The 25,370-nt window shown below is 40.4% G+C and overlaps 1 protein-coding gene and 1 pseudogene across 7 annotated transcripts in view; both read right to left on the minus strand.

The window, feature by feature from the left end:
• Positions 1 to 25,370, minus strand: part of BAIAP2L1 (BAR/IMD domain containing adaptor protein 2 like 1) — a 106,179-nt gene that overhangs the window by 35,159 nt on the left and 45,650 nt on the right. The window lies entirely within an intron of this gene.
• Positions 17,154 to 17,261, minus strand: LOC137208258 (small nucleolar RNA U3; annotated as a pseudogene).

Raw genomic sequence — 25,370 nt, forward strand, 5'->3', positions numbered from 1 at the left:
TCTAAATAACCTGTAAGTCAAAGAAGAGAGCACAATGGAAGTTAAAGTGATTTTGAAATGAAATGATAAAAGAAAATACAGCATATAATACACGTAAGATGCAACTAAAGCTGTGGTTACAGGTAATTTTATAGCCTCAAAATGCATATATTAGAAAAAAATGAGTGAAAAATCAATGCTCTAAGCACCCATTTCAAGAATTTAATGAAATAATACCCAATAATAAAAAGAAATGAACTAGACATAAAAATATGGATGAATTTCAAACACATTATGCTCAATGAAAGCTACATACTGTATGATTCCATTTATAAAACATTCCAGAAAAGGCAAAACTGACAGTTATCTGATAAACAAATCTGCTTACCGTATTACCCAGCAATTCTACTCCTAGATATTTTTCCCAAATGAGTGCATTTGTTCACCAAGACATGTACAAGAACGTTCACAGCAGTTTTATTCATCATATCTCCAAGTTAAAAACAACCCAAATATCCATCAACATAAGAATGGATAAATCGTGGAATACTCACTCACACAATGGAGGAGCAGGGAGACCTCAAACTGTATGTAAATTCCCCTCAAATCCTTGACTAACACTTAAATTGCACATGCTCAGGGTGAGACTAGGAAATGCAGCAAAAGCAACAGTTGGAAGGTTGGAAAGCTTAGCGGATGTTCTCAGGATACACAGTGTTGGGAATATAGAGTTTGAAATTCAAGGTCTGGTAAACACCACAGGCTTCCCACTGAAACTGAGAAGGGCTATACCTTAGGAATGAGGACTGAGTCACAGGACTACGGGCAAAACCAAAATAGATTCACCAGAAAAAAGTCCAAAATTAAGCCTCCACAAAGTCAGGTGATTCATCAGTAATTTAACTGTCTGCTAGAATAAAACTCCACACTCTTAAGAGGAGGGTAACACAATCCAAAGTCTCTACAATATTTTACCACAATATACAGAATAGGGAAAAAAAAAAAAAAAATCAGTAGACAGGGTGAATGGTAAAACTACAAACAAACTCTGAACTCTTTTTCCCAAGAGTTAGTATGGCCATTTTTTGGTATTTAAAATATATTTCATAACTCTAATAATAGTTAAGTTTATTTATAACTTATAACAAATATATTAACATATAAATTTATAATATAAAATTATAAATTTATAAAATTTCTAATAATTCCAAAGCTATTTTAGATGTATTATAGGATTGAGAAAGTGTGTAAATATGTTGATGTTACCGGGAGCCAGGGTTCTCAAACATTTCCAAAATACGTAAGTGTAAGTGCATTTGCTCATTTATTTGTGTATGAATATATGTGTGTATACATATATACACATGTCTATTTTTGTGTATGTACACAGTATAAGCTATACACATGTATATATTTCCTAGCTCTGTTGGCTGAAAGGACCCCAATGACATCTCAATAGCAATGAGCACACCTAGTACCCAAATCTTGGTTTCTAAAATCATTCCCCACTAAGGGGAAGCAACACTCCTCAGAAAAATGGCTGTGGATTCTGCAGCTGAGGCGTAAAAGGACAAGATGAGCCCAGAACACACTGTTACGCAAAAGAGTAAGGAAGTGCACAGGAATGAATGAATGAATGAATGAGTAAAAGAGTCAGCTCAAAAGAGCTCCTACAGGCCAAACATGGGACAGTTTGAGCACCAAAATAAGGACAGTAATATATTATAAATCATTGAAAAATTCATAGAATCCATGAGACCATAGCAATAATAAATAGATAAATTTAAAAAGAAAGAAATGAGGGAGAAGGGAGGGCTCCTGCTAAAAGTGGAATGCCAAGTGCCAACTGGTCAGTATGAAGGGAATGTTAGAGCTGGAAAATCATCACAGTAGAGTTTGCAACCATCACAGTAAAGACTGGTTCCGGCAAAAATCATTAATAGGTGTTAAATTTAGGATACAAATGTTGATGAGGAATAAGATATTTACATAGTCTGAAAGTAGCAACAGAAAAAAAAAGCAACTGTACATTGGAGAAATCAGACAACACCTTCACTGGACAGTCAAAAATAATGCCACAAATGAGAGGCAGGTAACACTGTGTGTCCAAATTGATACTCTGAGCACAAATTGCCTTAGATAGCATTAATATAACTTGAATCTAATCATGAAGACCTGGCATTTGAGAGTTATTATCTTGCGTTCCTGACTATTCATCCCCTTTTAGGGTTTCTGATACAGGGCTATCTCATGCTAGTTCTTTATTGCCAACATTAAATTTATTTGCTTATTGTTGGAGAAGAATAAAATGATTTCATCCTTCTCTGATGGTACATCCAGTACTAGCTGATAAAGGTAAGGAAGAGATGAAGAGGTCTGTTGACAGGAGAAATAACATCAATGTTCTACTTATTTAATAGTAAGACCTCTGAAAACCTCGATTTTAGAAAATAGTAGAAATGGCCAAAGATCTGGAAGTGACAAGTCCTCTGAGCCAAACAAAAGCTGTAACCACAAACCTAAACACCACCCCTGCCCCCGACCCCACCAGAGTGGAGTCCCTTTTAGATACAGAACGAACAGAACTCACTTTTATATAAAAGTCTACAAGAGATTGCCTAAAGGATGTTGGTTTTTCATAATAAGAGGCCAGCAGCTACTGCTGGTCTCTTAGTGATAGAGCACAAGATCTATAGGAAGAAGAGCTCATGAAGAAGATGAAAGGCTGGTAAAGGAGGCTGGAAAGGGCCGGGGTACTGTGAAAGCTAAAAGATTGAAGCATCTTCAAAAAGTGGGGTCCTCTGGGCTGTCATCACCCACAGAGAACTCAAGGGACACGAAGACTGGGCAAAGGTCAGAGTCTGCCAGAAGTTACAATGGTGCCAGACAAGCCTCTTAGCTGTGCACACCTGGGAAGTTACTTAACCTCTCTCCAGGTAATCTCACCTGTATGGTGGTAACTAGAATACTTACTTCACAGGCTTGGGGGAGTGTGATACTTTCTTGTGAGTTGAAGAGAAATACTGGCTGATAAGGTGTGTGCGTCCAGACAGAAGTAGCAAATTAGTTCAATAATGCATGATATATGCCAACAGCATGGGGCCCACACTCCTCAACACGCCATTTTCTGGGTGAGTACTTGTTTTCTAGAAATAAAATCCACATACTAGGTTGCCAACTTGTAACTAGTCACCGTGTTTCATTATTTTTTGCTCCTTATACATATACATCTACATATTCTTTAGTATGCTTTATTGTACTATGTTTAAAATGCTTCGGAATAACTCTTAAAACTTACAGAATGAGAGAAACAGACACCGACCTCTCCTAAACTCATCTCCTCCCTCCCCACCCCCGATTCCCAGGGTCCCCAAAGGAAAAACTGTTACTCTCCTATTATCAAACAGAACACAGTTAGAGAATACACTCTGCTTTCCTCCACCTCACAGCCTTTACAGTACTGTAGTTAAACCGTATCTATCAGGATTGATCCATGATGAGAAGAGATACATCTGACCACTGCGGGTTAGAACAAATTGCAAGGGTACTTCTGGTTTTGCTCCAACGTGTAAAAAGCCTGGAAGTCGTCACTCCCTTACTTACAACAAGAAACAAGCTAAACAAACTGAAAAACAACTCTTAGATTCATCAGAGAATTAAGTTCACAGACGGATGTGGAAAATCAGAGTTTACCAGGACCAGAGACTGATGCTGGAGCCATGGCTGCCAGGAACCCAAACGGTAACTGAGGATTTGCCGGAGGCTCAGTGTGGACCAGCTTGAGAGTTAAAAACAACAGGCAGCTCACATTTTCATGAGTTTTATCTGCAGGAGGCATCCTTGCCACCAGGTTTTTATTGTTAGGAATGGAGAAAATTCCTCTGGGGCTTCTGGCAGGGGGAGGGAGAAAATGACCGTTTTGAAAAATCTGCCCAGAGTTGTTCTGTTCTTGTTCTGTTCTGTGTAAGGAAGGCTAGCCCTCCAGGGAAACACTTTTCCTCAGCTTTATCTGATCTGGGGAAGGACAACTAGGTACCTGCAGCCCCTCTAGCCTTCCTGTCTCAATTAAGGGGAGGGGAAAAAAGGCTAAGAAACTCTTCCGAAGGTCACATCCCAGATACTGTGGCCCACTGTAAAAACCAAAAATACCCAACAAAACAAAACAAAACAATGGAGATTTAAACGTGAGATTATAGAATGGTCCCCCTCTCCAATATTTTACCACCACATCACCCATCAACAGGACTCTGGGATAATAACAGTGGATTACAACTGACACTCCATTTAGAAGGATTTTCAAAAGAAACCCAAAGACAACAGGGGAGACAAAGACAATGGAGAAAGGATAGTCCTTTCAACAAAGGATGCTAAACAACTAGACACCCACTTGCAATGAATCTAGACACTGACCTTATACTTTTCACAAAAAGCAACTCAAAATGGAGCATACACCTAAATGTAAAATGCAAAACTATAAAACTTTTAGAAGATAACACCAGAGAAAATACACGACTTTGGTTTAGCAATGAGTTTTTAGATATAATGCCAAAAGCATGATCCATGAAATAAAAAAACTGGTTAAGTTGGACTTCGTTAAAATTACAAACTTATGCTCTACAAAAAACACTGTTAATAGAATGAAAAGACAAGCCACAGATTGGGAGAAAATATTTGCAACACACATATCTGATAAAGGAAGGACTTGTATCCAAAATACATGTAAAAAATATATAAAGACTGCTTAAAGCTCAACCATAAGAAAACAAACTCAGTTAAAATGTAAGATATACAGATGGCCAATAAGCATATGAAAAGATGATCCATATCATATGATTAGGAAACTGCAAATTAAAACAACAAGATACCACCATACACCTATCAGAATGGCTATAATCCAGAAATCTGACAACACCAAATGCTGAAGTGGAGCAAGAGGAACGGGTGGGAATGCAAAATGGTACAGTCACTTCTCAAGATAGTCTGGCAATTTCTTACAAAGGTAAACAGTCTTATTTGATCTAGCAATTGTGCTCCTAGGTGTTTACCCAAATGACTAGAAATATTATACCTATGGAAAAACCTGTACAGTATATGAATGCCTATAGCAGCTTTATTTATATTGCCAAACCCTGGAAACAACCCAGATGAGTGGATAAACAAACTGGTACATCTGTACAACTGAATATTATTCAGGGATTAAAAAGAAACCAGCTATTAAACCATAAAAAGACATGAAGGGAGTTTAAATGTATGTCGTTTAGTGAAAGAAGTCAGTCTGAAAAGGCTGCATAGTACACAATTCCAACTAAATGACATTCTGGAGAAGGCAAAACTACAAAAACAGTAAAAAGATCGGTGACTGCCAAGGACTGGTGGGGGGGTGGCTGTTTATACATTTGTCAACCTCATAGAACCCCAATATAACCTATGATCTTTAGTTAATAGTAATGTACCAATACTGGTTCATCATTTGTAACAAATGCACCACACCAATGCAAGATGTTAAAAACAGGGGAAATAGTGAGCGGGGGAGAGAGTGTGTGTGAGAACTGTGTGAGATCTATTCAATTTTGTATAAACCTAAAACTGCTCTAAAAACTAAAGTCTATTAATTAAAAATAAATTCACAGCAGTCATCTGGAACCTGCAGTGATTAGGAACCAGCACCCTGCTTGGAGGAACACACACGTAGTGTCTGAATGTTTCTGGCAGTTACACACGGAAGAGAACTTGATCTTCTGATTCCGTTACCTTTGTGCCCCCCAAGTGCCTGCCTGGAACACACTGGCCTTAAAAGTCTGGTTGTTAATGAATATACTGAACAAACAAATGAAAGGGTGACTGCAGTGAAGCATGGAAGTTCAGTGATAGCAGGAGAAGAAAACCAGCAAAAGCTGGACCTATCAGAAAGTGGCATCTGTAGTGTTTGATTTTATTGGTATAAATATATTGATTACAGAAATGCCTACAGGAAAAGTGACTTTTGCGGAACCCAAATGCCTGGTCCCTAACGTGTGAGCGCTGGGCATCCATCTGCAGCCACAGCAGAGCCAGCTGGCTCCAGGTGGGGCTGTTTCCATCCTCAGGGCTCCAGGAGCAAGTTCCTGTCATCTTTTGTTTCCTATCACCAAGATTTAGTAACACTGAGGTCCAGTCTCAGAGGCTTCTGAGTCACAAACAAGATAATTTAAAAAAAAAAAAAAAAAAACAAGAGACATATTTGTTTATAAAATTTTCATTTTGCCAAGCAAGAAGCTACAATCCCAGACTCTGTGGGTTCAGTGCTGGACACCTGGCAACCCGAGTTGTGAGGATTAAGTGCCTAACAAGTGGAATGTGCTAAGAGCAAGACACACACTAGACACTCAGTGTTTGATTCCTTCCAGCTTCCTGATAAAAAGTGGGAGAGGAAGGGAGAGACGAGGGAGAAGGGAGGAAGCTGGTATAAACTACTTATTTTGGAAGTTTGGCAATAGACGAAAAGTGAATTTAGAAGGTAGCTAGAAAAAGAAACATTAAAACATTTTTTTCTTTTTAAGAAACATTTTCTTTTTCTAAATAAGGTCTGCAGAAAGAAAAAATGGAAACTAATAAACCCCATATGACTGACACACTGAATTAAATTTAAGCTTATGTAAGAATGCTTTTTAAAATAAAATATTACTATTATCCTAACAACAGGACTTAAATCTCAATGGGAATTTTCACTAGAAAACCTTCTGGATATTTTAAAATCAAGTCTTTTCAGTTAGGTATAAAGCAAATGCAATCCCACAATATCAGAGATCTAGTCTTCTCAATACCTAAGGTAATACCTAGTAGAGATGTGCCCTCAGAAAATTATAACCAAGTATTATGTCAAGGAGGGTGGAGATTCAGGGCTTAGGTGATAATTCTGTCATTAGATTGATTCAGGAAGCAAACTGAATGTTTATTATCCACTTCATTTTTGATTAGCAATTAAACTAATTTAGCCTACCTGCTACACATAAGTGCTGTCAAGTTAAACAAAGTACAGGATTTGCAATGAAAATATTTCCCAAGTTGGATTTTAATGTACTACTCTTCTTTTACCTAAAAGAACAATGTGAATTTGTTCAAGTGTATCAATTATATCACACAAATAATTTATCAATTTTGCATCCATATACAGATTATAAGCAGTTGTCTTCTTTACATTGAATGTAAAATACAGCATTAGAAGTTTTCCATAAGTTATTACACCAAGTGAGGTAAATTAACATTAATTATTTATTCTCCTTTTTCATCGATTAGTAGATTAAGGTTAAAATACAACCATTTTGATGCCAACAAAAATGAGAGCAGGTGTGCATTATCAATAATGAATGAAGCTGACAACCAGTTAGTCTTAGGAACCACTAATTGACTGCAGGCATTTTCATTGAAGCTTGAAAAATGCTACATCTGAAAAAATTTTAGGTTCTTTAAAATTATTAAAACAGGACCCCCAAAAACAAAGATGAGGACAATACACAGGTAGAGGAGGCACCAAGAGACAGTTTCCATCCAGTATTACTGAGTAAAACCATCTTAAATTTTTAAGTGAAGAAATTTTTCAAAAGACTATGGTTTTTTATTGTTTTCTTTTAAGGCAACCAGTTCTAATTAGGCAAGTTTAAAAACACAAAATAAAACTGGGCTACTGCTCCCAACTTTTGGATGGAAAGACATTAATCTAAAACCATACTCCCCAAGTGGATGTTGGTCAGTCCTATTATGACGTGAATTTAAGGGAGATTCCACAAAATCCAGAATCTATTTTATTATATCTCTTACTCCAAAGGGACAACTGAGCAAACAGGATAACTTGGTGCTTTCACAGTTCAAAAGTATTCCTCACCTTCTTCTACTTCAGACGGCAAGATGACAACTGTATGATCCTCATGGACAGCTTACAGGTGTCAAGTCCTTCCCTTGTGCCAAGCACGGTGCTAGCTGCCTTACAGAAATGGCCTCATTTAGTCCTCACAGCCCAAGAAGAAGTAGCTCTATTACCTCACGGTACAGAAGGGGAAGCTGAGACTTTGAGAGGTTAGATGATTTTCCCCCAAATTACAAAAGTACTAAAGGTGGTGGGGCTGGAATTTGAACTCATGTCCGACCCTGAGCCTGTGCTCTCAACTACTTTGCATCCTCACTCAAATATGCAAAAGGAATTAGATTTTTCCTACCGGGTACCCTAGGACAGAATGATGCCCAGTATGTGTGAATTACAGGGACAGGCATGTGTACCCAACATCCACCAGAACACTTTAATTATTAGGGCTGTTTTAAAATGGAACAGGCTACCTCTGGGGGGGCAGTATCACAGAGGCACGGACGCACTGGGTGAGGGCCGGCCTGGTTGCTTGAAGCCATTTCAGCTCAATGTTCGGTTTGTGCAGGAAGTAAAACCAAAGTAGAGGACTCAATCCCCAAGGCAGCCCATGACAATCAGCCTCCCCACACCTGTCACAGCCCAAACACACCACACACACAGGCCCTAACTCCAAGTCAAACAGAGCGGTCGATGGCCACCTTGCCTGATGCACCTAAACTTTTGAAACAAACTAAAAAAATGCTTTAGGAAAGGAACTAGGGAGGCATAAAAAGATGATGATCCACTGCAAACGGCAGGGAACCCCACAGCCTGCAGTACAGCTACACTGGGGAAGAACGCTCAGAAAAGGGCTGGGCTGCCAGCCCGACTGGCACGTTACTGTGGCTGTGAGGCTTTATGTGGGGTGGGGAGGGCTGGTCCCTGCATCCCTGGTTCATCTGTATGATGGACATGTAAACAAACAGCCCCCGATACGACCTGGCAAGAATCAAATGAGAACACAGAGGTGAAGCATCTGACTCGCTGTGATGCTTATAACTGTTGGTTTCCTTGCGACTGAGGGAAGCCACAGGGCACATTGCGAGAGCGAAAGAGGGCCCGTCTTGCCCACAGGGATAAAAAGCTACTCATTCAATGAACTCCGGACCTACGTTTCCAGCTGCTGCCTCAACATTTCCACTTGGTCTAACAGGCATCCCAAACCTAAGACATCTATGAACAAACCCTGACCCCTCATCCACCACACCCTCTCACAGCTGGCGGCCAGTGCACAGCAAGCCCACTGCCTCTCCCTTCAATCCTAGGCCGACCCAGCGCTCTAGCTCACCTGCACTGGGACAACAGCCTCCCAGCCCGTGTCCCTGCTCCCACCCTTCTACAGCCTATTCTTTGAGCAGAGCCAGGAAGAACCTTGCCACTCCGGAGTCCAAAGCCTTCAGAGGCCCCTCACCCTCACCTCAGGTCAAAAGGCAACGTTCTTACCATGACCCACAAGGCCCCACAGGGCCTGGTCCCACCCGCGCAGCCCACCTCCAGCCCTCATCCCCTCCCTCCCCCCATCCTGAACTGCACCTCAACTGACCGGCTTCCCAACTGGGACCCAAGCTCACCAGGCCTCAGGAACGCTGCACTTGCCGGCCTCCACGGAACGGTCTCCTGGGACCGCTCTCCCTCCTGACTGCATGTCCCTGACGCCCCTCCCAAACCAGCTGCGCTCACCCCTTTCCTCCATCAGTGGCCCTTCGCCTCATTACTGCCCGGCAAATTAGACCTGTTTACCACCCACTAGAACGCAAGTTCCCAAGAGCAGGGACTTGTACGTATTGATTTATCCCTAAGTGATCAGAACAATGCCTAGCAGAGATGCTCACTGAATTGAGCATACTGTTATTTAAATGAGGAAAGAAAAACTACTGTAATCCCTTGATTACTGAATATTTGCTTTTATGTGCTTTTCAGAAAACCATAGAAGGACTTTTTTGTTTAGTTAAAGGACAATTTTTCACAAGAGCAAAGAACAAACCCTGTAGTCATCCCACTACCACAATGCTCACCCTCCTCCCCAGCACTGGGACTCCACCTCCGTGCCAACAGAGGAAAATTTAAAGAAGTGAAATGTAGGCAGCCATCAAAATGATGAGTAAATGGATTACTTATAAATTCAAAGAAATATGTGTGGAATGTTAAGTTAAAAAAGCAGTGCCCCCTCAATGTTCATAGCAGCACTCTTTACAATAGCCAAGACATGGAAACAACCTAAGTGTCCACTGACAGATGAATGGATAAAGAAGATGTGGTATATATCAATATATACAACGGAATATTACTCCACCATAAAAAAAAGGAATGAAACAATGCCATTTGCAGCAACACGGATGAACCTAGAGATTATCATACTAAGTGAAGTAAGTCAGACAAAGACAAATATCATACGATATCACCTGTATGTAGAATCTAAAAAAATGATACAAATGAATTTATTTAAAAAACAGAAATAAGACTACAGACATAGAAAACAAATTTATGGTTACCAAAGGGGAAAGCAGGGAGAGGGATAAACTAGTAGTCTAGGATTAGCAGATACAAACTACTATATATAAAATATAGGTACTACTGTATATAGCACACCGAACTACATTCAATATCTTGTAATAAACTATAATGGAAAAGAATCTGAAAAAGAATATATATATATATATATATATATATATATATATGACTGAATCACTTTGCTGTACACCACAAAGTCATGCAACATTATAAATCAATTATACTTTGATTAAAAAAAAAAAAGCAGTGCCCAAGATAGTTTATATAGCCACGGGTTTTAATTATTTTAAAACAGACATTTTAAAATAATAAGGAAAGAAACTGTTTCTTAGGTTCATTTTTCAGTAAAAGCATTAATTTTTTAAAAGCTTGAAGTGTATTTTAATACTCATTATAAAACAAGTTCTAAACTTCCTAGAGGATTCATAAGTTGTTTTAAAATATTAATATGACGTGCAAAGTTGGGCAGGATTGAGTAGAGAATAAAAGTGAGATATTAAAACCTTTAATCATATATATATGAAGAGAAAAAAGAAACCTTAGTATGTCACAAGTTTCTACTGTTATAAAATGGAAGCTGCTATCAGCTATGGCTTTGAGTTATAAATACCCGAGACATATACACATATTAGCTTCACTGCACTCAAGAGTTACAGGAATAGACTTCTTCTGGACACTAAGAGTCCAGTTTTTAGTTGTAAAGAGCATGTCATTTAATTTGCCTTTTTAGTCATCTCATAATTTTTATCTTTGAACTCATGCCCCTAAAATATTAGTCAGCTTTTAATAATGCAAAACCTTTTAGTCCTAATAATATTCTTACTTCAGTTTGAAATGAGACACACAAACACAGAATCTGTAGCCTATCACTCAAAGTAATAAGGCTCCAATTCTAACCTACACTCACAATCCTCTCCATGAACCCTGAACCCCAGGCAAACTGAAATATCCCCCGTCCCCTCCACCTGCTCCCTCCACCAGAAACCAACCCCTTCCTACTCAGGATTACAGCATCCCCTGACTCAGTCTGTCTCTACCTCCTCCACCTGCATGTGGGTGTGATTGCCTCCTCCCATGAAGTCCGGTAGCCTTTGTACCTTTTACTCTTGCACTGGGTCCTGTATTAAAGCTATGTATGTATATATTTTCATAATCTCTCTTACTAAGCTGTAGATACCCTGAAGGTGGGGACCAAGCTTATTAATGCTGTAAATGACAGTCATGGTTTCAAGAAAGCCCAGAAAAACCTGATTCATAAGAGTTAGAATGCAAAGAGCCCAACACCCTTATCTGATACACTCATTTAGTCCATCAACAAACATTTCTAAGCTCATCCTAGAGCTTACTTCTCACTGAAAGTTTCACTGAGCAGGGCAGTGGTGGCACATTTGTTGTAACTGCTGCCATCTCCCCCTCTGGAACCTCCCTAGAGCAGACACTGCTAAAGGACCATCAGGATACCTCCCCCAGCCTCAGAATCCTTCTCGAGACATTGCTGCAAGCACAGCAGTTCATAGCTCCTTTGCAGGTTTTACAGGAGGACTTGTCCCAAGGTCATTTTCTATACTGAACCAAATGCCGGCTTCCTGTCACTTCCTCTCACTGGATTTCAGGAACAATACACGAGTGACTCCACCCTTCTGTTGCACACCCTGTCTTCTAGATTTTAAAGACTACTTTTGTAATTTGTTCCCTGTGTAGAAATCCAACTTTTGTGGAGTCCTCTTTAAGGAGTACAAAATCACAAATTCAAAATTAAGTACAAGGTTTTAAAAGATGTCGTGAAACTGAGAGGCCTTAAAGCTTAAACTCGGAGTCTGTGGGAAACCCTGCACTCACCATGGAATCAATCAACTGGAATTTAACCCCCAGCTTCACTCCTAACTACTTGTGTGAAGTTAGGCAAGTTATTCAACCTAAGTTTTCGTTTCCTTATTTATAAAATGGGAATGACATCTCCTTCCTCAGAGGACTGCTGTGAGAATTACATGAGGCTCTTGAATTTCCATTAACGCCAACAAAATTCATTAAAGTTTTTTTATATTGAAGTATAATTAACATATCATATTGTATTAGTTTCAGGTGTACAAAATGATACAATGTTTGTATACACTGCAAAACAATCACCACAAGAAGTCATTACCACCTGTTACTATACGTTACCAAAACATTTTGTGTGTGTGTGATGAGAATTTTTAAGTTATACTCTCTTGGCAACTTTCAAATATGCACTACCATATTATCGACTATAGTCATCATGCTGTACGTTACATCCCAATGACTTATTTTATAACTGGAAGTGTGCACCTCAAAATTCATTTACTGTGTAACTCATTCACTGTGTAATTCATTCTGAGTCGGGCGGGGCCAACTAAAACCCTTCACAGCGGCTGGGAAATGTGTGCCACTAGCCTCTTGAATCATTACAGTGTCTACTATATTGTTTTTAGTATGAATTAATTAGGATATCCCATATATTGGGGACTTCTCAGAGTGGCATACTTATTTTTGGGGGGTTTTTTGGTGGTAGAATACACATAACCTAAATCGACCAATAGTGACATTCAGGACATTCACAATGTTGTACAACCATCCACACTATCCAGTTCATTTCACTACCTGAAAAGGAAACCCTGTACCCATCAAGTAGTTATTCCCCATTCTCCCCTCTCCCCAGCCCCCGGCAATCACCAATCTGCTTTTTGTCTCTTACGAATTTGCTCTAGAACTTTTGTATGAATGGAATCTTACAATACGTGGCCTTTTAATCTGGCTTCTGTCACTTGGCATGTTTTCAAGGTTCATCCATGTTGTAGCATGTGTCAGTACTTCATTCTTTATGACTGAATAACACCCTACGGTATGGATATACTATATTTTGTTTATCAATTCATCAGCTGCTGGACATTTGGGTTGTCTCCACCCTGTGCCTGCTGGGAATAATGCTAAGATTTTGTATGAGCGTATGTTTCATTTCTCTTGAGGAGACATCGAAGGAATGGAATCGCCGGGTCATAAGGTAAACTCTGTATTTTGAGGAACTGACAGACTCTTCCAATGCAGCTGCTCCATTTTACATTCCCACCAGCAATGCACAAGGGTTCCCATTTCTCTACATCTCTGCCAACACATACTATTGTCTCTTTGATTACAGCTGCTGTGGGGTGTGAAGTGGTATCTCATGTGGTTATGATGTGCAAATCCCTAATGGCTAATGGTGTTGACCATCTTTTCATGTGCTCCTTTGTCATCCTTACTTTTTTTTTTCCTTCAATTGAGGGATAGCTGATTTACACTGGCATCCTTACTTTTAATAATTTTAAGGCATCCAGACCAGGAAAGAGTACCTAAGGAAGTGCATTTACTTCCAAGTGGCTGAAGACCAAAAACATTCAGAACCCCACGTGCGCTAACAAGGAATCTACCACGTCCCCCCCCGCCAAGGCTGTCACTCTCCTCCGCAGCATGCCCATGTGCTTAGGAACATGTGGCCGGCAGGGTCAAGGCAGGCCTCACCCGCACCACGATTCTAACTACACCTGTCTCCACCGTGTCCCTCTCCCTTTAACTTCGTTGTCCTCCCCCCTCAACCTACTGCAGGGGCCATACCCTTTGCTGTGTCTGGTGCTTCTGACCAGAGCCACTCTTTCTTGCTGTGAAGTCCCTTCCCCTATTTGTGTTTTTGTTTGACTCCTGATTTCAAGCCCAGCATAGTGCCATGAATAGAGTAAGACACCCGCGGGCATTTGTGAGAGGATGCGGTGGCTCTCGTGACTGATGTGAATGACGAAAGAAGCGGTCACGAGGCAGAGCCCTCAGGCCCCTGCCTCGTGGAGACCTGGACAGTTGCTGCGGCCCCCTGACCGCTGTTCTTTGGCCACAGCTGAGAGCCTGAGAATAAGGAGTCCTAACCTCTCCCCATCCGGAGTTGACAGGACACATGATATCCTTTGAGGAGAAAAAGACCAATTTAAATAATTGTGAAAACTGGGTTTAAACAAGATAATTTTCCCTTCACACACTTTAAAATTCAAAGATTTAAGAGAACGGGCAAGTATCATAAAGTGCATTGAAAAATAGGTAATGACATTCAGACCGACATTCAGGATGTGCCCATCATGCCGTCAGGAAGCATTAAATGTTAAAATGACTCATCTTGATTTGACATCTTAGCTTTTATACCTGTAGTTTTTACTAATTATAATACATCATCTGCACATATGGTTACTTCAAAGCTGGAAGAAGGAATGCTTTTCTTATAATAACTTCTGTAGGGAGGTACAATTTACAACACAGAACATCCTCTCAGTTTTAGAAATTTATATATACTTATACCAATATGCCTAGATGATATATGGACTTATATGGTATGTGCTTATATAGATGTTATAAATTATACATTTATAAATTATAAGCCTATCTTTCTCTACAGTTAGATCTTTTTTTGCTCCCAACGAGGTGCCACCTGAAAACTGAAATGGCAAGTCATTTGCAAAGTTGGAATAAATGGTCATGTAATAAATGCTCCTAATACAAAATACAAACTCTTGATTATATCTGATAAAAACACAAAATACAGAATCATACTCACATGATGAATCAGTTTCAGACTATATGATGGTTCACTATTTAACACAACCTTTTATCTGCTGAACTATAATGGACAGGACAATCTGACTGCCATAAAATAAATCACATCAGAAAAAGCCCATCTTTTCGACATGTAGAAAATTAAATCAGCGTAACAGGCCACACAGCTGGCAGACTACCTGAGCTCAAATTAACCAGCCGTTAACCAGCTGGGTGACTTTGGCAAGTTATTTAACTCTCTTTGAACCCCAGTTTCCTCATCTGTAAAATGAAAATAATAATAGTAATAGTACCCACACTTCAGAGAGCTATCACGATGAGTACAGGAGTTAATATGCATACGTCAGGTACAATGCTAACCAAATAAAATAAATTCCCTACTAACTGTTTCCTATATTTGCGGAAAGGATTTTAATCTCTTTAAAGTGAGCCTCGGGCTTCCCTGGTGGCGCAGTGGTTGAGAGTCCGCCTGCCGATGCAGGGGACACGGGTTTGTGCCCCGGTCCGGGAAGATCCCACATGCCGCGGAGCGGCTGGGCCCGTGAGCCATGGCCGCTGAGCCTGCGCGTCCGGAGCCTGTGCTCCGCAACAGCAGAGGCCACAACAGTGAGAGGCCTGCGTACCGCAAAAAAAAAAAAAAAAAAAGTGAGCCTCACCTGCAACTAAAAGATAAATGGTTTTGGTCAACAACAATTGCTTTGACTCAACTTAGCTCTCTCATTGACTCTGGCATGAATTCTTTTATTTTATCTAGACCTTAGGAATCTATTTATGATATTTCTCTGAATGAATAACATTTAAAAAAATTTTCACGTATTGTTTTCTGCTCTTTTTTTTTTTTTTTTGCGGTACGCAGGCGTCTCTCTGTTGCGGCCTCTCCCGTTGCGGAGCACAGGCTCCGGACGCGCAGGCTCAGCAGCCACGGCTCACGGGCCCAGCCGCTCCGCGGCATGCGGGATCCTCCCGGACCGGGGCACGAACCCGTGTCCCCTGCATCGGCAGGTGGACTCTCAACCACTGCGCCACCAGGGAAGTCCCTTCTGCTCTTATTTTTAAGACCCAAGACTGTCAGGTTGGATTTTGAGTGTCAACAAGACAAAACTGTAATAAATATATATTGTTTAATTGCATGACCAATGAACACTCTATCAATAACAAAAGAAAACCTATGATTTTCTAGGTTCCCTGATGGTGAGGAGATAAAATCTTCTGTTTTGTGATCAATTTAAGAAACTGGCCCAAACAATTTAACAGATGATTCAAAATAATGTGGGCTTCCCTGGTGGTGCAGTGGTTAGGAATCCACCTGCCAATGCAGGGGGCACGGGTTCAAGCCCTGGTCCGAGAAGATCCTACATGCCACGGAGCAGTTAAGCCCGTGTGCCACAATTACTGAGCCTGTGCTCTAGAGCCTGCATGCAATAACTACTGAGCCCACGTGCGGCAACTACTGAAGCCCGCGCACCTAGAGCCCGTGCTCTGCAACAGGAGAAGCCACCACAATGAGAAGCCGACGCAACACAAGGAAGAGTAGCCCCCGCTCAATGCAACTAAAGAAAGCCTGGGCACCACAACGAAGACCCAATGCAGCCATACATACATGCATACATACATACATACATAAATAATGTAATAGCTGGCTGAATTGGAACATAATAACACAGTCTAAATTTATGTAATGCTGAGGTCCTTATACCTCACAGGAAATTTGTCAACTCCCTGAAGAAAGTCCCCTGTTATTCCTTGAGAAATAAGTGAGAACAAGCTTTATTTTTCTATGGTTTAAAGATGAAAAAACTGGTTCAAAGTTTCTTTTGAATATTTTGCCAAAATATTTTCCCCTGACCATTTCTGTTTCCCTTTCCACCATTTCCATATTTCCTAAGTCTTAAAAAATAAACGTCATTTGATTTAGGGACAAAACTGGAAGCTTTAGACAAATTTCAGTTTCCTCTTTTAAATGAGCACTGTTCCTTGAGTTGAACTGTGTATCTGTGATAAGGATTTATGTGCACAGCTACAGGTACACACCCTGACGACCTGAGTCACATGAATTATTATTCATATGACTTACTATTTAACAAACACAGTGGATTAAAATATTTTACCTGCCAAATCCTGACTACAGAGCTCTGGTCTTTGGCTTTGCATTTGTCTGTTCGTTTGTTTCTCCCAACAGGGCAAGGCGGTGTCGCCCCAGAGCTGCTTACATGCTGTGGTTATTGGGATCATGCTGTTAATGTGTGTTAAACCCAAGCACTTAGTAACAGACTACAGGAATGATCCTGGAAAGTATAGTCTTAATTAAACCCAAGCACTTAGATCGCAGATGGTAAGGAGCTGCTTTTTCTTTGGAGAAAAGGATATCAAATCCCTCACACGATGGCTCCGTCCTGAGTGGCTTAAGCAACTGGATGACCCTAAAGGCCTTCTGCTGTCAAGTAAGGGCCTGCAAGGGGCCGGGTTGTAAACAGTTCAGGTCTCCTCTGTTGCAACCGCTTAGCTCTGCCAGTGTAGCTGCAGACAACACATGAACAAGTGGGCACGGCCGTGGCCCAATAAAATTTTAGTTTCAAATCGGTGCTGGCCAGCCCCTTGGCTCTTGTTTGCTCAGTTAAGGTACAACTGATAAAAGGTGATGCTTTAACAGAGCGAATTTGAAGGCTACTTCAAAATATACGCTAATTCTTACTGTAATCTTCTAGTGGTTCAGCGCATTTAGCATAAAAATGACTAAAATTTGGCAATTCTCTTGAATCATTAGAATTTTCCTATTACTTTCAATTATAGTTGAGAAAAAGCAATGACACATTTCCTCAATAGTCTCTATAATAGGAGAACAGACTCTATTCATGAAGGACCTTTTGTTTTCAAGAGCAAACCATTAGGAATGACTCCTGGGAGAAGGATGTGTATCTAGCCTATTTATAGAAAATTAAAACCTGCCATTATTTAAGTTTTAGATAATCAGAAGAGCTTACAAATTTTAGACATTTAAAGATATTTTCCATAAAGTCTGAGTCACTTTCCCTGCAAAACTGGCAGAATACCTTTGTTAGTATGGATATGACAGAAAATAAAGGAGCATTTCATTTGCACATTCTAAATATTTTACAAGAATTTTATCAAATGGTAAGTCATATTCCATCAACTATTTTTATTTTCTAAGAATTAAACATATTTAAATGAGAGAAGCTCCACCATTGCTTGGCATTTCTACTTTTCATTTCTTGGTGACTTTCAATGGCAAAACTTTTACACCTCCATAGGTGACCCCAACATGGAAGAGAACAATGAGATGACAATAAAACCCATACAGAAATATTTCCACATGAATGAGAATCAAGAGGCACAATAAAGCATCAGCAGAATTAGACTGTCAAGAACTTCAAACTGGGACTTCCCTGGTGGCGCGTTGGTTAAGAATGCCTGCCAATGCAGGGGATACGGGTTCGAGCCCTGGACCTGGAAGATCCCACATGCCATGGAGCAACTAAGCCCACGTGCCACAACTACTGAGCCTGTGCTCTAGAGCCCGTGAGCCACAACTACTGAGCCCGCATGCCACTACTACTGCAGCCTGCGTGCCTAGAGCCCATCCTCTGCAACAAAGAGAAGCCACTGCAATGAGAAGCCCGCATACCACAACAAAGAGTAGCCCCCACTTGCCGCAACTAGAGAAAGCCCAGGCACAGCAATGAAGACCCAACGCAGCCAATAAAGAAAGAAAGAAAGAACTTCAAACTGCATTGATAATAAGAATCAAAAGAGAAAAACAAAACTTTATTAAAAGTTGATTGGCAAACTCAATAATAAAAAGACAAATAACCCAAGTAAAAATGGGCAAAGGATCTGAATAGACATTTCTCCAAAGATGATATGCAATGACCAGTAAGAACATGAAAAGATACTCGACATTAACCACTAGGGAAATGTAAATCAAAACTCAAATGAGGTAGTACCTCACACTCACTAGGATGGCTATAATCAAAAAGACAGACAATAACAAGTGTTAGCAAGGACTTAAAGAAGTTGGAACCCTCATACACTGCTGGTGGGAATGTAAAATGGTGCATTCACTTTGAAAAATACTCTGGCAGTTCCTCAAAGGGTTAAATTTAGAGTTAACATATGAGCCAGCAATTCTACTCCTAAATATATACCCAAGAGACAGAAAAACGTATGTACACACAAAATTTGTACATGAATGTTCAGAGCAGCAGTATGTTTTAATAGCTAAAAGGTAGAAGCAACCTAAATATCTATCAACTGATAAAACAGATAAACAAAATGTGGTATATCTATACAATAGGATATTATCCATCCATAAAAAGAAAGGAAGTACTGCTACATGTTACAATGTGAATGACCCTTGAAATCATTGTGCTAAGTGAAAGAAACCAGTGACAAAAGATCACATATTGTATGATTCCATTTATGTGAAAAGTCCAGCAAAACCAACTCTATAGGAGACAAAATATATTAATGGTTAAATATGACTGGAGTTGGGGGTGAATGGGAGGTGACTGCTAATGGGTATGTGATTTCTTTCTGGAGTGAGGAAAATGTTCTAAAGTTGACTGTGGTGATAATTTAAAACTTTGTGAATATACTAAAAACCACTGAACTATACGCTTTAAATGGGGCAATTGTACTATATGTTAATCAGATCCCAATAAAGCTATTAAAATGATAAAAATTAATTCACAGATTTCAAAAGAACTAAATAGAACTTATAGTAATGAAAAAGAATGACAAATTGAAATCTCAACAGACAAAAAAAGTAGAAAATAAAAAAATTTAAAATGCCATTTACAATAGGACAAAAATGTCATAAGTATCTAAAATGCATGTATAAAAATGTGCAAGACTTCTACAATGAAAATTACAAAATGGTGCTAACAGAAATTAAATAAGTCTCAAGTAACTAAAAGGATATACCATCTTCATGGATTAGAAGATTGAGTCAGTTCTCTCTAAATTCATCTATAGATTCAATCTATAGTCAAAAATCCGAGATTTTTTTTTTAGTGAGAATTGACAAGCTGATTCTAAAGAACGTGTTACATGCAGAAGTCCTATAATAGCTAAGACAATCTTGAATAAGATCTACTTACTTTACTTGATATCTCCTACTAGATATCAAGATTTATCATAAAGTTACAGTAATTAAGACAGTGTGGTGTTGCTGCAAGGACTGCAGATAGAGCACACAGACAGCAAAGTGTGTAGGTGTGTTGCCTCCCTGTTTCCCAGTGACAAACCCATGTGATGTGTTACAAATATGAATAACTGAAAGAGGAAGTACAGCAAAGACATTAAAAGTGGTAACAATGACTGTAAATGGAGTTACAGAAGAAATACCTGCCTGTGGGAACGTCAACACTGCTACTGTCTGAGAAACCCTGGATGTACAGCCACAAGAATGGAGTGAAGCCCAGAATCATCAACATAATTGAGGAAAGCGGTTGTGGTGAAAAGGATGAAGGTGTTTCCCAGAAAGTGATACCAGCCCAAAAAACTTCACATTAAAGGAACTCTCAAGGCTATCTCACAACATTGAAATCACCGAGGATAAAATGCTGGAAGCTGATCCAAGCTTAAAAGGAGCATGACAATTTGCGAAAGCATATTGTATCTTAAGTTATACAAGAAGGCGACAAGAGTTGTTGAAACGACTCGAGTTTTTTACAAATAAATAAAAATGCTTTAACTATCAGTGTTTCTAATGCTTTAAAGTACTGTGTACTAAATAAATATCAGTTTTATTTTTTCCATTTCCTTACACATTTATAACTGAAAGTGAGAGAGTTTTTAATGTTTCTGGCAAACATTTTTAAAGGTCACACAGGACAATCATAATTTTCCCCATTGATTATTAAGATGGCTTTGCATGGTTTTAACTTGTATGGTCATCTTTGTGGTCCTACCTGTATTTAAAATTAATGAGTTAAATGTATCATTTCAGAAATTAGAAAAAGAACAGCAGAATAATCCCAAAGATAGTACAAGGAAGAAAACAAGGGTAAGAGTAGACATTAATGAAATAGAAAATGAAGATACAATGGAGAGAACTGAAATAATTTGTTCTTGAATAATCAAGCAAAAATGTATATTCTTACAAACGTATCACCTACTTTATGGAAGAGAATAATGTCAATGAAAAAAAATTGGTACTGATTTTTGAATTCTCAAATACTTGTGAACATATGAAGCGGCAACAGAGAGGCATCTTTCTGGTCTGTGAAACTTTAGAAAACACAAGGCACATTATCTCATTTCATCTTCAAACAACCCAGAACGTGTTGCTGTCCTCTCCCTTAGTCCTGCCAACCACTCATAAGGTGACGTGTTGCCCAGGGTGGTGTAAGTTGACAGCGGCACTGTAACAACACAAGCTTTCCTGAGCATCTCTCAGGTGTTGGGCAGTCTCAGGGGAAAATAAGACCTGGCCTGGCCTCCCTGCCCTGGGTCACAGGATCGTTCCCAAGCAGCACCAATGCCGCCTACCATCCTCTCGCAGAGGTCACGACCTCCACAGCCCTTGCTCTGCCTTGCTTGGCTGCAGAGCACATGGCTAAGGACACAGGACCCAATGTGGTTGCCCATGGAGGTTATCTCACCACCATGCAGAAGGCTGTGACTGCCAAGTTTACCCTATGGTCTACCAGCCTTCCCAGGGAAACGCGGGGTGAGCATCCGCTCTGCAGACCTCAGAGGAAACATCTATCCACGAGGCTCCTGAGGATGAGATGAGGCAACACACGAAGGACCCGGCACACAGCACGCACTTAGTGAGACCTGAGTTTCTATGTGAAGCACAGCTGCACAAAAGTCAAGCAATACGTGAAAGAAGGCATACATATGTAAGTAAAACTTCTGTTAGTTCCATCTTCCTCAACCGTGTAACACCTGGTGTTTATGGTCAGGACCCTAGTGAAGCCACCATTTCTGAGGGGGCCAGTGAGCTCCAATCACCACACCTGCCAGCCCCTCCCCAGTCTTTGGCTGCTCTGACACCAACGATTCCCTCTCATCTCCTTCTTGAAAAGGTCCCCGTCGTGGGCTTCCTGTTTTCTTCCTCTTCAGCAACCCGTGATTGGCTGCCTCTTTCCTTTCCCTTCCCTTCGCCTCAGTGAAGTGCAGTAAGTGCAGAGGTGAAGAGCTCAGATCCTCAAGTCGGACCACCTGCTAACCGTGTGACCCAGGCACACACTTCACCTCTGGGTCTTACGTGGAAAACGGAGACGGTGGAAGCACCTGCACCCAGATCTGTGCAGGACGGCTCTGAGGACTAAATGAGACGCTGAACTAAAGGCCCTGTCAGGCACTGGGTCCTGCGCCCGAGGAGAGCAAGCACTCAGTGTTGGCTCTTAGGCACAAACTCACCGGAGGAAAAGCCTGGAAAGAAATATGGCAGTGATGAAAGAGGCTGTGAGACCGTGCAGGTACGTCAGCAGAGAGGAAGATGAGAGGAGGAAAGAAAGGAGAGAGAAGCGGAGGCAGGGAAGATGCCCCAAGAGTTTGTGATGAAAAGATACCCAAAAGCTTGAGAAGAAAAGCAAAAGGACAGAAAAACAAAAACTACCCCACATCCCTAATTCATCTTCTGTGCTTGGGAGTCCCACTTCCCAAATAGGAATAGACTGGGAAGGATGGCTGTGGTCTACTGGAGAAACAACAATCATAAATAGAGTGTGAAGTACACACACGATAGTAAAACCACACAACCCATGTGGGAGAAAAACACTATCCCAATCAGAGACACAAGCAAAACACAGCAGCACTTTGCAGCTCACAGCACAGCTAAAGCAGTAACGCGTGTTAAGTCCTTTCCTTTCACTGAAAGCCATTGAAACAAGACCTCTGATAACCAGAGCTGGCTGACTGGTGGCACCATCGGGTGTCCTCCTAACAGCTGTGCCCTCTCCCCCTCGATGTGTCCCTTGGCTGACCATGCCTGGGAACAGTGCTGCTGGGTCATGGGCGTGTGATCCAAATCAGGCCAGAGAGAACAAGAGGGTGTGTGCTGGGGCTCCTGGGAAAAGGTTTCCTCCTCTGTAAAGCGTGCTCCTTCCTGCTTCTGGACATAGTGGGAAGAGGGAGGGTGTGATGCCTGAGACTAGCAATGGCAGGGCAGCCACCCTGGTACCATGAGGAGCTGGGCTTTAGGACGAGAAGAAAGAGAGAAAGAACCAGAGTCCTTAGTAATGATTAACCAAGAACCCCCTGTTCCTGGCCTTCTTATGTGGGATAATAAACATCCTTATTGCTTACACCACTGTTAGGTGGGTATTTTGTTACTCGTGGGCAAGAGCATCTTAAATGATTCACACAGCACTGGGTGAGCTGATGCCGAAAGAGGGATATCAAAATGAAAACACCCATAGCTAGAAGTCAGAAATGGTACTGCTGCAGCCCTGTGCTACTAACAGAGGCCGACCCAGAAGACAAAAAGTAAAAGGCTAATCAACACACACACACACACACACCTTTTCTTTCCTCTAAAGTGAGAAGAGACTGAAATGCTTAGCTTTGCCACCCTGACTTACATTAATAATGTATTTGGCCAAGTTTTCCAAGTTGAATCCTCACTAAAAATTTCTATGAATTAAGTAAATATTTTTAGCCAGAGGGTATTTTCCTCCCAAAGCAAAAATTTTAAACGGAAAATTGTATAACTATAGGATTTTTTTTTGCGGGGGTGGGGCGTGGGAAAAGAAAGGCTTTTCAGAGATAATACTCTTCAGGAATGAAAATTTTGAAATGATTCATAAACTTCACGTATGTAATACCCCTTCAGTTTTTAACAAATGGAATTTGTAACATAAGTTTCATAATAAAGTATGAAGGCCAATACCAAAATGTCAGTAACTAGATCAGAAAATCTTCCTGAAAAACAAGAAAGGTACAATCAACTTTAGGTCTCTCTTTTTTCTATGAATTGTCCAGTGCTCTTCCATACAGGTATTTAAACAGATATAGGGTAGTATTTTAGTCTAAACTTTAACAACAAAATAAAAAACTAAGCAAATCAAAAGAAGTAAATGTTAGGCCTCCAAAAGCAACTCCTACTAGGATTGCACTTTATCATGGAATGGCTGCAAATGAGTAGGAAATTAACTACATGATAGAGTGAATATAAGCAAAAGGACAACTTGGAACAAAAATGGCAGCAGGTAATTTCCATTCCCTCTGAATGAAATACAAACACATGAAAGAAACTGCACCATAGCAACGTATTTTCCTTATTGAAACCGAAATTTTAAGCTCCTGTTTATAACAACACGGTTGCTGTGGAAACAGCTAATTCAACATTATGAACTCACAGCTGAATCAAATAAGGTGTGGAACAGAAGTCTTATTTAAACAGTGGCAAGAATCATAAAACATTAAAAAGGCAAACTGAACGACGGTGAGTCAAAGCGCCGTATGTTTTAACATAAGGGTCATACTTTTTTTTCCCCTGATGCCTGACACAAATAGCCTGTTTCTTTTTAATTTAGTTCTATTTTTGGAACCCTATAATCACCCCAATCATCCCTCAAATGTCCTAAATTTTACTATCTGCTTCTGTCTACATAACACAGTGTGTATTTTATTAAACTGATCCACTTTGGACAGAGTTACTATAGTTCAGACCTTGCCAGAACAACAGAATACAAGTCAGCGCTTTGAAAATTTTCTACTCGTAACTGATTCTATTCAGTATCGCAGTACTGACTTATTCATCACCCAGCATCACTTCAGGCTTAGCTTTTGCCTACAGGTTTCAAGACTATGAACTCTTCCGGTACAAAAGCTGTCAGAGAATGTTAACGAGCGCCCAGATCCACTGCAGACGCAGCAGCCCAGCCCCCAACCCCAGAACCATCATCACACCTTGAATTTGTTCCTTGGCTTTTATGGGTCAGTTAGGAGTTTTCCAAGCAATCCTGAAAACCCTCAAGACACTTAACATACGAATGGTGTGAATTATTTGAACCTTAAACATATGCGCCTTTGCCCCTCTGCTTCCCTTTCCACGTTTTAACTGGAGAGGAACACACATTTCTTTAAAACACACACTTTACCAATCCTTTCCTCTGGTTTTCTGAACCTTTCAAATTCTGACAAACATTTTAAACTCTGAAATGTTACCCTCTGTCAAGTAAAACATATTTAACAAGTTATTAAAATGATGGTTATGTGTGGGACTATTAAAAAAAAAAAATCCACCTTTCCCCGCTTCGGAGATGGAACAGTGAACCGGCTCTGTAAATAGAAGCCTTGGTGCTGCCGAGGGTGCGGCTGCCCTCGCCCTCCGCGTGTGCACAGGGGATTGATTCATACCAGCAAAACCGGAAAAATCACAACCGAGAGCAACTGTGGAAGCAGCGACAGCCAAGAGCAGAACGTAAAGGGGCTGGAC

The sequence above is a fragment of the Pseudorca crassidens genome, chromosome 15 (genome assembly GCF_039906515.1).
Source record: "Pseudorca crassidens isolate mPseCra1 chromosome 15, mPseCra1.hap1, whole genome shotgun sequence".
NCBI lineage: Eukaryota > Metazoa > Chordata > Mammalia > Artiodactyla > Delphinidae > Pseudorca > Pseudorca crassidens.